This window comes from Pan troglodytes, chromosome 15, assembly GCF_028858775.2.
Source record: "Pan troglodytes isolate AG18354 chromosome 15, NHGRI_mPanTro3-v2.0_pri, whole genome shotgun sequence".
In the NCBI taxonomy this organism is placed as follows: Eukaryota; Metazoa; Chordata; class Mammalia; order Primates; family Hominidae; genus Pan; species Pan troglodytes.
In genome coordinates, this window is record NC_072413.2 from 44,506,318 (window position 1) to 44,520,335 (window position 14,018).

Here is a 14,018-nt window from a genome sequence, read left to right on the forward strand (position 1 = left end):
CTATGAATTTGTGACTTCATTTTTTAACTGTATCTTTTAATGAGCTCCTTTTATTTTGTATAAATTCTGTCATTAATTTTATTTTATGTTTAGTAAATGTTGTGTCCATAGATGTAGTAAGTTATTTTCAATTTAATTTTACTGTGGCAAGAAAACATATACTATAATATTTCAATGTTTTGAAATGGTTCAGAAATATTTTATGGCTCTATCTTCATTAACATTTTCATATGCACTTGAAAAAAATGTGTATTCTTCATGTTTGATGAAGTACTCTATATGTCTATTAGAGCACCCAAGACAAGCTACCAAGTAACCAACTCATGATTCCACTAACCGTGTAAAAGCCTGGTGCCCACTTATCACAGGGGGAGAACCTTAGCCAAGCAACAGGCTGACCAACCTCATGCTTCCCTGAAGTATGGGCTGGACTGCACTCCACCGCCAGAAGAGTATAACCAAAATAGATGGATCAGCCACACAAACCTCTGCAGCCTAAGCTACTGAAGCATGCACATGTATCACTGACAGTAACTATAGCTGAAGAAACAGCACAAAACTGCACTATGGCACTGATCCAAAATGAAGTCAACCATTGGTTTTACCCTACCCAACCAACAATCTAGGACAAATCTGCAGGTAAAAGTCTTTTCCCACAAAAACTACTCTACAAAATTGGAAGATATGACTATTCTGCCAAATATATGGATACAAGAAACATAAAAATGCAAGGAAGCATGACACCACTAAAGAAGCACAATAATTCTCTGTTAACTGAGAACTATACCAGTTCTTCTTTGGGAAGAAATGGAAATTTATGAATTGCCTGAAAAGGAATTCAAAATAATAGTATTAAGAAAACTCAGAAAAATATAAGAGTATGCAGCTGGACAATTTAACAAATTCTGGAAAACAACTTATCATCTGAATAAACAATTCAAAATGAGATAGATATTAAAAAAGAACCAAACTAAAATCTTGAAGCTGAAGAACTCAATGAATAAAATTATTTAAAATAATCCAGTCACATATAAAAAAGAATACAATAGAATAAAGAAAGTCTATTGGACTATGGGACACCATTAAGTGAAAAATAGTTTTTAATTAAGAGAGTTTCAAGACAAGAGATGGGAAAAGGCTTGGAAAACCTATTTAATGATATAGTATCTGAAAACTTCACAAGTCTTGGAAGACATATGGACAACTAAATTCAGGAAGCCAAAGATTCCAAATAGTTTCAAACTAAAATGATCCTTTCTGAGGCACATTATAGTCAAACTGAAAAGTCAAAGACAGGGAATTCTAAAAATCTTAAAGAATAGCATCAAGTTGCATACACGGGTGTGCCCATTAGAAGAATCTTCTCACAGAAGATTTCTCTCAGGATTCGACAGATCATCTAGGCAGAAAACCAACAAAAAACATAAGATTTAATCTGCAGTATAAAAAAAAAGGACCTAAAAAGCATGTACAGAACATTCCATCCAGCAACAGCAGAATACGCATTCTTCTCATTGGTGCCTGGAACGTCTCTCAGGATAAACCACATACTAGCCCCCAAAAATAAAGTATTAATAAATTTAAGAAAAATTAAAATATATCAAGTATTTTTGTGACCAAAATAAAATAAACCTGGAAATCAATAACAAAAACTTTGAATACTGCACAAATACATAAAAATTAAACAACCTCTCCTGAACAACAATGTGTCAAGGAAGAAATTAATAAGGAAGTAAATGAATTTATTGAAACAAATAAAAACAGAAATACAACATGCTAAAACCTATGGAATACAACAAAAGTAGTACTAAGAGTGAGGTTTATACCAATAAAGACCTACATCAAAAATTTAGAGAGGTTTTAAACAACCTAATGATGCAACTCAATACACTAGAAAAGTGAAAACAAACCCAACTGCAAATTAGTAAAAGGAAATAAATAATAAAATAGCTGAAATAAGTAACATAAAGACAAAAATAATATAATCAATTAAATTTGTTTTTTGAAAAGATAAATAAAATCAACAAGCTATTAGACTACCTAAGGAAAGAATAAAGAAAGAAAAACCAAATAAATAAAACCTAAAATGAAATATGAGACGTTACAGCAGATACCACAGAACTGCAAGGGATCATTACAGATGATTATGAGCAACTATATGCTAAATAAAAATGGAAAACCCAGATGGAATTTATAAATTTCTGGACACATACATCCTACCAAGATTGAACCTGGAAGAAATAGACAACTTGAACAGACTGGTAATGACTAATAAGATTGAATCAGTAAAAAAGAAAAGAGCATTCTAACAAAGAAAAGCCTGGGACAAGATGACATTATTGGCAAATTCTACCTAACATTTAGAGAAAAATTAATAATATTTTTGAAATTATTTCAAAATATTGAAGGATGGAGAATTCTTCCTAACTCATTCTATGTGACAAGCATTATCCTGATACCAAAACCAGGAAAGGACACTCCAATAGCAACAACAGTAACAATGAGAAAAAACCTACAAGTCAGTATTTCTGATGAATATAGGGTGCAAATATCCTCAAGAAAATACCAACAAACTAAATCCATAAGCACATAAAAAAGATTGTACACCATGATCAAGTTGGACTTCCCTAGGGATGCAAGAATGATCCAGTATACACGAATCAATAATGTGATATATCATATCAACAGAATAAGGAATAAAAATCATGTAATCCTTTCAATAGATGCAGAAAAACCATTTGATAAAATTCAGCATTTCTTCATGATAAAAACATTCAACAAATTAGCTTTAGAAGAAACATACCTAAATGCAATAAAGGCCATGTATGACAAGTTCACAGCCAACATCATAATGAATGGGGAAAAGTTGAAAGCTTTTGCTCTAAGAACTAGAACAAAACAAGGATGACCACTTTTTTCACTCTTATTCAACATAATACTGAAAGTCCCAACCAGAGCAATCAGGAAAGAGAAAGAAATAGAACATATTGGAATTGGAAAAAAGAAAGTAAATTGTCTCTGTTTGCAGATGACATGATCATATAATAGAAAAATCTAAAGGAGCCATCAAAAATCTCTTGGATCCAACAAATGAATTCAGTAAATTTGCAGGATGTGAAATCAATGTATAAAAATCAGTACCATTTCTATATACCAACAATGAACCAGTGGACAAAAGTATCAGGAAAGCAATGCCATTTATAATAGCAACAAAATAAATAAAAAATGTAGGAAGAAATTTTCCAAGGAGGTGAGAGATCTCTACAATGAAAACTATAAAATATTGATTTTAAAAGTTGAAGAGCGCACACACACAAAAATAGAAAGACATCCTATGTTTATGGATTGGAAGCATAAGTTTTGTTAAAATGACCATACTACCCAAGATGATCTACAGATTCAATGCAATCCTTGTAAAAATACCAAAGACATTCTTCACTGAAATAGAAAGAAAAAAAAATCCTAAAATTTATATGGAACCAGAAAATACCCTAAGTAGCCAAAGCAATATTGAGAAAAAAAAAAAAAAACATAATTAGAGGCATCACATTGCCGGACTTCAAATTATGCTACAAAGCTATAGTAGTCAAAACAGCATGGCACTGGCATGAAAACAGAAGTGTAGACCAATGGAACAGAATACAGAACCCAGAAACACTTCCACATTTTATAGCCAGCTGCTATTCAATAAAGGTGCCAAAAACACTGGGGAAAGGACAGTCTCTTTGATAAATGATGTTGGGAAACCTGGATATTCATATGCAGAAGAACAAATCTATTCCTCCATTTCTTACCATACACAAAACCAATTCAAAATAAATTAAATACCTAAAAGAAAGACTTTGAAACTATGGAACTACTGGAATAAAACATAAGTGAACTGCTTTAAAATATTGATCTTAGCAAGGATTTTATGGTTAAGACCTCAAAACCACAGGTAACAAAAGCAAAAATAGGGGGATTATATCAAATTAAAAATGTTCTACAGAACAAAAGAAACAATCAATAGAGCTAAGAGACAACCTGAAGGATGGGAGAAAATATTTGCAACTATTCATCTGATAATTGATTAATATCCCATATAGGTAACTCAAACAACTCAACAGCAAAAAAGTAAAAATAAAAATTGATCAAAAATGTTCAAATGATCTGAGTAGACGTTTCTCAGAGGAAAACATACAAATGGCCAACTACATGAAAACATGTTTAACATCACTGATTATTGAAAGAAAACAAATCAAAACCACAATGAGATATCATCTCATTCTGGTTAGAATGGCTATTAGTTTAAAAAAATGGCGATGAGGATGCAGAGAAAAAGGAACTCTTATACATGATAGATGGGAATACAAATTCGTATGGATGTTCCTCAAAAAGATAAAAATAGAATTGCCATATGATCCTCCAATCCTATTATTGGGTATATATGCCAAGGAAAAGAAATTTGTTTGTCAAAGAGATATCTGCACTCCCATGTTTATTACAGCACTATCCACAATAGCCAAGATATGCAGTCAACCTAGTGTTCATCAACACATGAATGGATTAAAAAATGTGGCATATATGCCATTCAGCCATAAAAAGAATGAAGTCTTGTCATTTGCAGCATCATGGATGGGCCTGGAGAACATTATGTTCAGTGAAATAAGTCAGGCATGGAAAGATCAATACCACATGTTCTCAGTCCTACGTAGAAACTTAAAAGTTGATCTCATAGAACTAGAGAGCAAAATAGTGGTTATTAGTGGCTGAGAAGAGTGTTTAGGAAGGTTGGTTATGGATACAATATTATAGCTAAGTTGGAGGAATAGTTCAAGTGTTCTATAGCACTGTAGAGTGAATATAGTACACAATAATTATTTTATTTTTTCAAATAGCTAGAAGAGAGGATTTTGGATGTTCCCAACACAAAGTTTTGAGGTGAAAGGTATGCTAATTACCCTAATTTGATCATTACTCATTGTATACATGTATCAAAATATCACATTGTACCCCATCAATATTCACAATTATGTGTCACCTTAAAAATATTTATTTAAAAAAATTTAAAATATTTATTAGGCCAAGGTGTGTGATGGTATTATTCAAAACTATAAACTTATTAATTTTATTTTCTATTCTATTAATTACTAAAATATGGGTATTAAAATATCTAGGTATGACTACAGATTGTCTATGTATCTTATCAGTTCTGTTGGTGTTCTCTTGACATATTTTGAAGCTTTGCTGTTGGGAGTATGCACATTTATGGTTATTGTGTCTTCTTTTTTAAAAATTACTCTTTATAAAATTGTTTTCTTTATCTCTAATTATCTTCCTGTCTTGAAAATTCACTTGTTTTTGTTGAAACAGTCCAGCTTTCATGTGATTATTGTTTACATTATATATCTTTTATTCATCATTTTACTTTCCACCTAAAACTTTATCTTTAAAGTACATGGATTATAGTCACCATATAACTGTTGAGCTCTTTTTTAAAAATCCGGTCTCAAAACGTCTAACATTTAGTAGCATGTTTAGCCCATTTACATTAAATATAGTTGTTGATATTGTTGGATTTGTTTCCACCATTCTGTTATTTGTTTAGTATTTATCTCTGTATACTTTGCATTCCTCTGTTTCTCTTTTTCTGCTTTATCTTGGGTAAGTGGAATGCTTCTTTTAAGATTCAAATTTAATGTTTATATTTTATTTTGCATTTTTAGAGGATCCTCCCTGAACTGTACTGTTCAATACAGTAGCTTATATGTACCTATATGTATCTATTTAAATTTCAAATTTAATTAAACTTAATATAATGATTTGTCTATCACTTTCCTAGAGATAGAAATAACATAATCAAATTTGCATTTTAGAAAATAATTCACATTAAGAATGTTATAAAGGATGGACTAAAGGCAGGAACACACAGAGGATATGAAAATGAAAACAGGAATATAGAATGAGAGGATTTCAGAAAAATACATTATTAAATAAGCTAATATAATGAGGGTCTGAATTAGAGAAATGGAAATGAGTTTAGGATGGATTCTAGAGATACTTAGCAATAGAAGCAATGGGAATTACTGAATAGTGTTAGTGAAAGGCTCGTGAAATAAAACAATGTCACAGATGAGATTTGTAATTAGATCGATTGTTCTTTTTTTAATGTTTTGACAAGCATCAGGAATACAGAAGGAGGAGACAATTTTAAAGTGAGATGAGTAAAAAAATGAAATTAATTTTGAACTTAAAATTGCATGCCTATGGCTTTTGGATGTGTCCAATAGGAAGGATGGAAGAGCAATATATTTTAATTTTGTGCAGTTAGTAAAATAACGTCAAAGTCTCTAAAATTATACATCTCAGTACAGAAATTTATAAAATAGAAGCAAATAGGACAGTCTAATAGAATATAAAAATAATGAAATGGCATCTCACTGATTGATCATTCTCTCTTTTTGGAAGTAAAGATTCCCAAACTACCTAATGCTGATTTCATTACTATTTTGTTATTTCAGAGTCTTCTGTTTCTGTTTTGGGTAGCCCTTTTCCTTTCCCAACTCCCTACTGCATTCAGTGAAAAGGGCTCTCAAGTTCACCTGTCAAATTCAATTAACTGCTGTAAGCTGTCCATGGTGACACATGCTATAATTAATTGAGAAAACCAGCATAAATGCACCCTTCAGAGTACTCTGTAATTGAGTGTGAAGTCTCATGAGATCTCTTCCTCAATTCCAAGTGCATGGAGGTTTTGGATGGTATGTGGGTTGTGCTATAGAAACCATTTATAAACAAGTTGTATGTGTGTTGCCCAAACTTCCAAATACCAACAGGTTTGCACTCAGGAATCATGGTTTGAGAATACTGAGAGTTTTCTGTGTAAACAGGCAGTTTTAACTTCTTTCTTTGCTTATTTATCTGAATAGGTATTTCAAATTTTTCCCTTCTTTTTACTGTCACCTATCTATAAAAGAAAATTATTTCAATCTTCTGTAATATAATGACCATTGAATTGAACCGTGTTTAATTCTAGGTGATAATTACATAATACTTTAATAAAAATAATATTTTCTTTCAAAAATAGCAAGCAACATTTTCAAATTACTTTCCTCATTGTCCACAAAATTTGACATATTTTCTTTTTTTTTTTTTTTTGAGACAGAATCTCGCTCCGTCTCCCAGGCTGGACGTCTCACTGCAACCTCTGCCTCCCCGGTTCAAGCAACTCTCCTGCCTCAGCCTCCTTAGTAGCTGGGACTACAGGCGTCTGCCACCACGCCTGGCTAATTTTTGTATTTTTAGTAGAGACGGGGTTTCACCATAGTGGCCAAGCTGGTCTCGAACTCCTGACCTTGTGATCCACCCGCCTTGGCCTCCCAAAGTGCTGGGATTACAGGCGTGAGCCACCCCGCCCAGCGGATATATTTTCATAGTGGTCAGATTCATTAACACAACTTCTCGAAAGAGAAAATATTAAAATGTGCAGAAATAGTTTAAAATGCCATTAAAATTTAGGATTTCATGCTATTTTCTAAATAAGCATTAAGCAATATAACTTTGTCTCTGTAACAGAATTTGCAAAGCTTTCTTGGAGTGCCAGTGTGACAATTCTGATTAAAAGTTAAATTGATCACTACTAGATGGTAGCCTAGGCAGGGATTATTGGTCCATATTGCTAATTCCTAAGTTTGTGTTGGGACAATAAGATAATACATGTGTTATAATTATCAGTTCTAGGCATAGAATGGGCATTTAGTAAATACTAGTCATTATTTTTATTTTTAAATTAACATTTAATAAATATTTACTGTGTATCAATCATGGTATTAGGTAATCTAAAAATTGATTTGTTAATCAGTTCTTTTAAATTTTTCAATTCTGAATTTTTACTAAACTTTGATTATTTTTATAGTCCATATATTATATAGAAATATATTTAATTTTATAAATTTTAGCACAATTATTTTTAACAAAAAATTGATACTTAATTATAAGTATACTCTATCAATCCAAATTAAATACTAAGGCCTTAACATATTTTTTGCAATTTTTTTACTTCAGCATTTTCACACCATTTTTAGATTGTCAAAGCTCTACATAAAGATATTATCCACAGTTACTTAAAACATTCATTTCGAAGTCTCATTATATCAATGATCATAAGTTATATTTCATGTAGTGTACCAAAAAAACCCCACACAACTCATAGAATAAAAACTGCTTACCAGACTCTGTAGAAGATACAATGCATGACCTTTTCCTTAAATATTTAAATAATTTTTTAAATATCTCCCCTGCATTTTAATAATTTAACCTTAGGTATTTTAATTTTACAAATGTAGATGTGCATAAAGACATTAAAAGTCTTATAATCAATTAGATATAAAAGATAAGGTAAATAAAAATTGAATTCAGTGTATTGTCATATTTTAAATTAAGACTTTATTTTTAAAATAAAAATAATGTACATAGGTTGTAAGGAATATCAATCATTCTGTTATAGAGACACATGCATGTGTGTGTTCATTGCAACACTAGTCACAGTAGCAAAGACATAGAATCAACTAAATGCCCATCAATTATAGACTGGATAAATAAATGCAGTATATATATATGTCATGAAATACTATGCAGCCATAAAAAAGAATGATATTATGTCTATTTAGGTACATGGATAGAGCTGGAGGCCATAATCCTTAGCAAACTAATGCAGGAACAGAAAACCAAATACCACATGTTCTCAATTATAAGGGGTTTCTAAATGATGAGAACACATGCACACATAGAGGGGAACAGCAAACACTAGGGCCTATTGGAAGGTGGGAGCTAGAAACTGGGAAGTGGAAGAGGATCAGGAAAAATAACTAATGGATAGTAGGCTTAACACCTGGGTGATGAAATAATCTATACAACAAACCCCCATGACACATGTTTACCTGTGTGACTAGCCTGCCTTTGTATCCCTGAACTTAAAATAAAAGTTAAAAAAATAGGTTTTTCTCTTAGCAATGATGTATCTAAGCCAACGGATTAATTTACAATGAGAATCAGTACCGCCATGATGACCACACACTCAGTGTCTAGGATCGGTGCATACTGTTTCTATAAGGCAGAGTGGCACATAGTTTAGAATAACAAATGAAGATTGCTGGGGAGAGTATGACTTGCTGAGTTAGTTTTAAAAATGATTTTTTAAAATTAGGCTACTGATGCTTTAAAATGTACACAATTATATGATTTCTTTACGGTGATTTTTAATGCATAATGCATTAATGTGTTGATTTCACAATTCAGTCTCTGAGAGCAACATTCATATTCCTAAATTCTTAGGACTATAGCTCACGTTAACATCAAGATAAGGATAACAGTGTTTCTGTTTACTCTTTTTGTTTGTTTTATTCTGCCTGCTAATTCTCATCAGTTCCACTCTCCTTTAACTATGACAGTAGTTGAATATATTTTAATATCTACAGAAAATTTTAATTTTTACTCTTCTATTCAAAACTATTTATTTTGGCCTCTTTCTTATTCAACAATAATTTCAGAAGTACTTGTGTTTTTAAATTTTCAAAAGGGACATTTTTAAATTATTATTGTAAGGCCAGGCGCGGTGGTTCACACTTGTAATCCCAGCACTTCTGGAGGCCGAGGCGGGCAGATCACGAGGTCAGGAGATTGAGACCATCCTCGCTAACACGGTGAAACCCCGTTTCTATTAAAAATACAAAAAATTAGCCAGGCGTGGTGGCGGGTGCCTGTAGGCCCAGCTACTCGGGAGGCTGAGGCAGAAGAATGGCATGAACCCGGGAGGCGAAGCCTGCAGTGAGCCGAGATCGCATCACTGCACTCCAGCCTGGGTGACAGAGTGAGACTCCGTCTCAAAAAAAAAAAAAAGAAAAAAAAAAGATTATTATTGTAGTTAAATGAATTACATAAATATTAGAATAACTGAAATGTTTAGACCTTCAGGCCATAGCATTCACAAACACGATTTGCTTCTTCATTGACTCAAGGTTTTTATATTAATAAATTTTTATTTTCTTCATTCAGGCCTTACATAATGTTCTTCTATTTTGTATTTATGTAGAATTATGGCCAAGATTTTTTTTCATTATAATGTACTATTGCTGGTATTCAGAAAATATCTTTATTGGAGAACTGGAATATTGGAATATTGGAAAAGTTATTTATCTCCATTTGAAATGGTCTTATATCAAGGCCGTTTTTTGAACGATCTCATTATTCTTACCCATTTATACCCACCAGATCCAGTTTTATCCAAATGATTTTATTCGTTGAGGGAAGATTTATGACCTTATAGCAGGCATTGTGTGAACCTGGAAAGATATATAGAAATAAGGAACTTTTATAACCAGTGCATGAAGGCAACTTGTTCTAGTGAATGGGAAAGGATGAAAAGAAAAACAAAAAGTGGATATTAAAGGTGGCATTGAAAAAAAGAACAAACATCCAGCCTAGAGAATCGGTGTATTACCATGCAATGCTTTATAGACTTGCCTCAAACCACTTTGCTTACCTTCAATTATGGATTTGTGCTTGGCTGTGTTTTTCCTTGCCAATATGTGAAACCGCTCTATCTCATTTGATTCATAAAGTGTTGAACATCTTAAACATGTTTAATTGCCACATAATCACACATATTAATGGGTTACAGTGTGATATTTCAATATATGTATACAATGTGTAATGATCAAATCAAGGTAATTAGTATATCCATTACCTCAAACATTTATTATTTCTTTATGTTGAAAAAAATCAAAATCCTCTTTTCTAGCTATTTGAAAATATACACTAAGTTACTGTTAACTATAGTCACTCTACAGTGCTATCAAATGCTAGAACTTATTCCTCCAATCTAGCTGTAATTTTATATTTATTAACCAAACTCTCGCTATCCCCTTACCCTTTCCAGACAGTATATATAATAAAGTCTTGCCTTACTACTTTCAACAGATATTATATTATTCTTAAAAATTATCATGCCAAAAAGACTTGTCTCTAGGCATCACTGTTCAGAGATTTTTGAATTTTGGGGCAAAAAATCTGTGACTATAGATAGATCCTATAAAAATCATAGATATTCATTTGGAGTATAGTAGTTATAATAGCCTTTCTTTCTACTTTCAGAAAATTTCAAGTGATGATTATTTTGGGGTGACGATGTTGAAAATGTATAGTATAAGAAAGAAGTACCTGCCCTGGGAAGCCATGAGCTGTGAGCCCCAAAACTTTGTTGGATAGTAAAAATATTTTTTTTTATGTGCAGGTGCTACAAATACTAGTATTTATCTAAACAGAGTTAACACTATTTCCATATAGAACATATCTGTTTTGAAGAGGCATTGATCTCTTCCAAATAAAATAACGCCAAAATCTATTGATTTAATTGACAGTCACCTTTTTAACCCCGAGCCTAGGAAATTTTCAGGCTTCATTGCACTTCTTGTCTGCAATATCTCTTTTTATATGTTTATATATATGTGTGTATATATACATATATAAACATGTATATATAGTACATATGTATATATACTATATATACATATATAAACATGTATATATATAGTGTATATATACATATGTACTATATATACACTCAATATATTTATAAGTTAGAACTTCTAAACAATGTATATTCAGCTTTCTGTTGTCATATTTTTTTCTAGTCTGGGGTAAACAGTATGACAATATGTATCTGATGGGGTAACAGAGCAGTATTGTTTGCCCTATTGCTCCCTTATTTCAGCAACAAGTCACAATTGTACGAAAATACAGAAAAAATTCCAGAAAGACGTGGGAAATTACTTCTGGAGTATCACAGAACCAATAGTAAAGTTACAGCCTCTGGCTTGTGGGGGCTGTACTTCTTCACTATGTTATTGGTGCTGTTGTGCTTCTAATTTGAAAAGAAAAGGGAATTCTGTTGTCACTGAGGCAGCTTTTGGATATATGGCTAATATATATTTTTTAATTTTCTGGCACAGAGGAACATCCTATACATTTATTTACTGTTTTGTTTTAAAATTTCTAAGAATATGTTTGCATATGAATTATATGAGAAAATATAAAATTTGGGAAAATTATACGCAGATATATTTTTGTAGTTTATCAATTATTATCAAATAACATTTTTAACTATGAAGTGAAATCACAGGCACAAAACCTAATGGGCCTTCAATCAAGCATTATATTTTGGAGCAATGTGAGCCTTACAGATGTTTTTTTGTGATCAACTATCTGGCTATCTGGCATAGACTTAATTAGCTCCAAGACCAAGAATTCACTTTATTGTTTTTAAAGAATTTCTTATTTGTGTTACCCGGGGAAAAATTCAAATGTCAAATCCACAAGCATACTAAGAACTCAAAACACTGTTGAGAGACAACAGGGAAATGAATTTTCATCTAGAAATCAAGAGACACAGGTTCTTATCATATTTTAACATCAGGATTACATGTGTGACACTAGGAAAATCAGTTCTTCTGGTTTTCAGATTCTTCCTTTACAAAACAGAATGGTTGGACTAAATAATCAATGCAAAAATATTTTGATATTGTCACATAGTCATGTTTAATGGCTATTGGATATTGTAGAACAAGAGTTATAGAAGTGAAGTGGTGATTGTTACATTTACCATAATGAATAATCATATCCTTGGGCTTATATAAGGATCAGAGTTCAAATAAAATTTTAAGATTGTTGAAATAAATTATTTTAGCTCTTCTACTTTCATTTTCTTTTCTATGATTATGTAATCTCATGAATTATGATTAATTTATGAATAGTAGACAATATATTATGCTATGCCACTGTAGCGGAAACATAGACTCTAAATAGATTTTTCTAATGGCAAGGTGAACATAACCAAAGACTGATGTTTGAATTCATATGGCTTTCTTACATGTAGAAATTGCCTTCTAAGAAAATTAGCTCAGCCCCATTTGAATCAAACTTTGGAATGTGTGGTAAGATACAAGGGAAACTTTTACCATTGCAGAGTCCAAATTTTGCTGACTAGAACTCTGCCACAGTACCTCCTGATTCAGAAAAGAATAAACAGTATACAAACTAAACTCTGCTGAAGTAATCATTTTCATTAGCTCGATTTTCATCTCACCCTGAATTGACCCTGGAGCTCTATTTATACTTAAACTTTAAGTATAATTGTGAACATACGGTAAATGAGGAATACACGAACCTGAGTAAATTTACAAAGTCAGCTATGTGAAAACAGATTCTTAGAGGTCAAACTAAACTAATATGTAAATCTGTAATGGTTTTCACCTCCAGAAATAGAGGTTATTCTTTCCCTCAAAATAATTACCATCATTCTAGCTTTATAAGTATGCATTGTTATTGCTTTGTAAGACAAGCTGATTTTAAATCTTGCTTTTCCTCTGTTTTTAATCCTTATTATAGTATTTTTATGTTGCTCTATTCTCCTTTTAAAATGTTTCTATTTTCTTAATGCAGAAACAATTGATCTTGATGGAACAATCTTGTTTTTATATAAAATTTCAAGCTGGTGATGACATGTATAAAAGAAAAAGTGCTGCAAGCAGTAAATGCTGTTCAGTTTGCATTCCATTACATCAACATATCTAAATGATCCTCTTTAGCCCAGTAAGTACCTATACTGTGCTTACTCTTTCCAAAATGTTTTCCATTTCTTTAAAATCCAAGTTGATGATAACTCTTTCATAGGGCAGAATTCAAGTAAATATTGTAAAGGAATAAAGACTTTGCAATGACCTTTCTATATGTGATTATACAACGCAATCCCAAATTATTTGAAGGGCTAAAGATTAGGCACTAAGCTGGGAGTTGAATGAGGAGACCTAAGTCAACAACGATAATTTACCTTTTATTTTTTAATGTAGAAACTATTTGAAGTATCATGTATATTTTTCTCTATGTTGCTATTTAATACTAATAAGACTTGCCCATGACTAACTTATTTTTTGACTGGCAATTTAATTATGAATAAGCCAACAAGATTATCTCATACTTCAAAG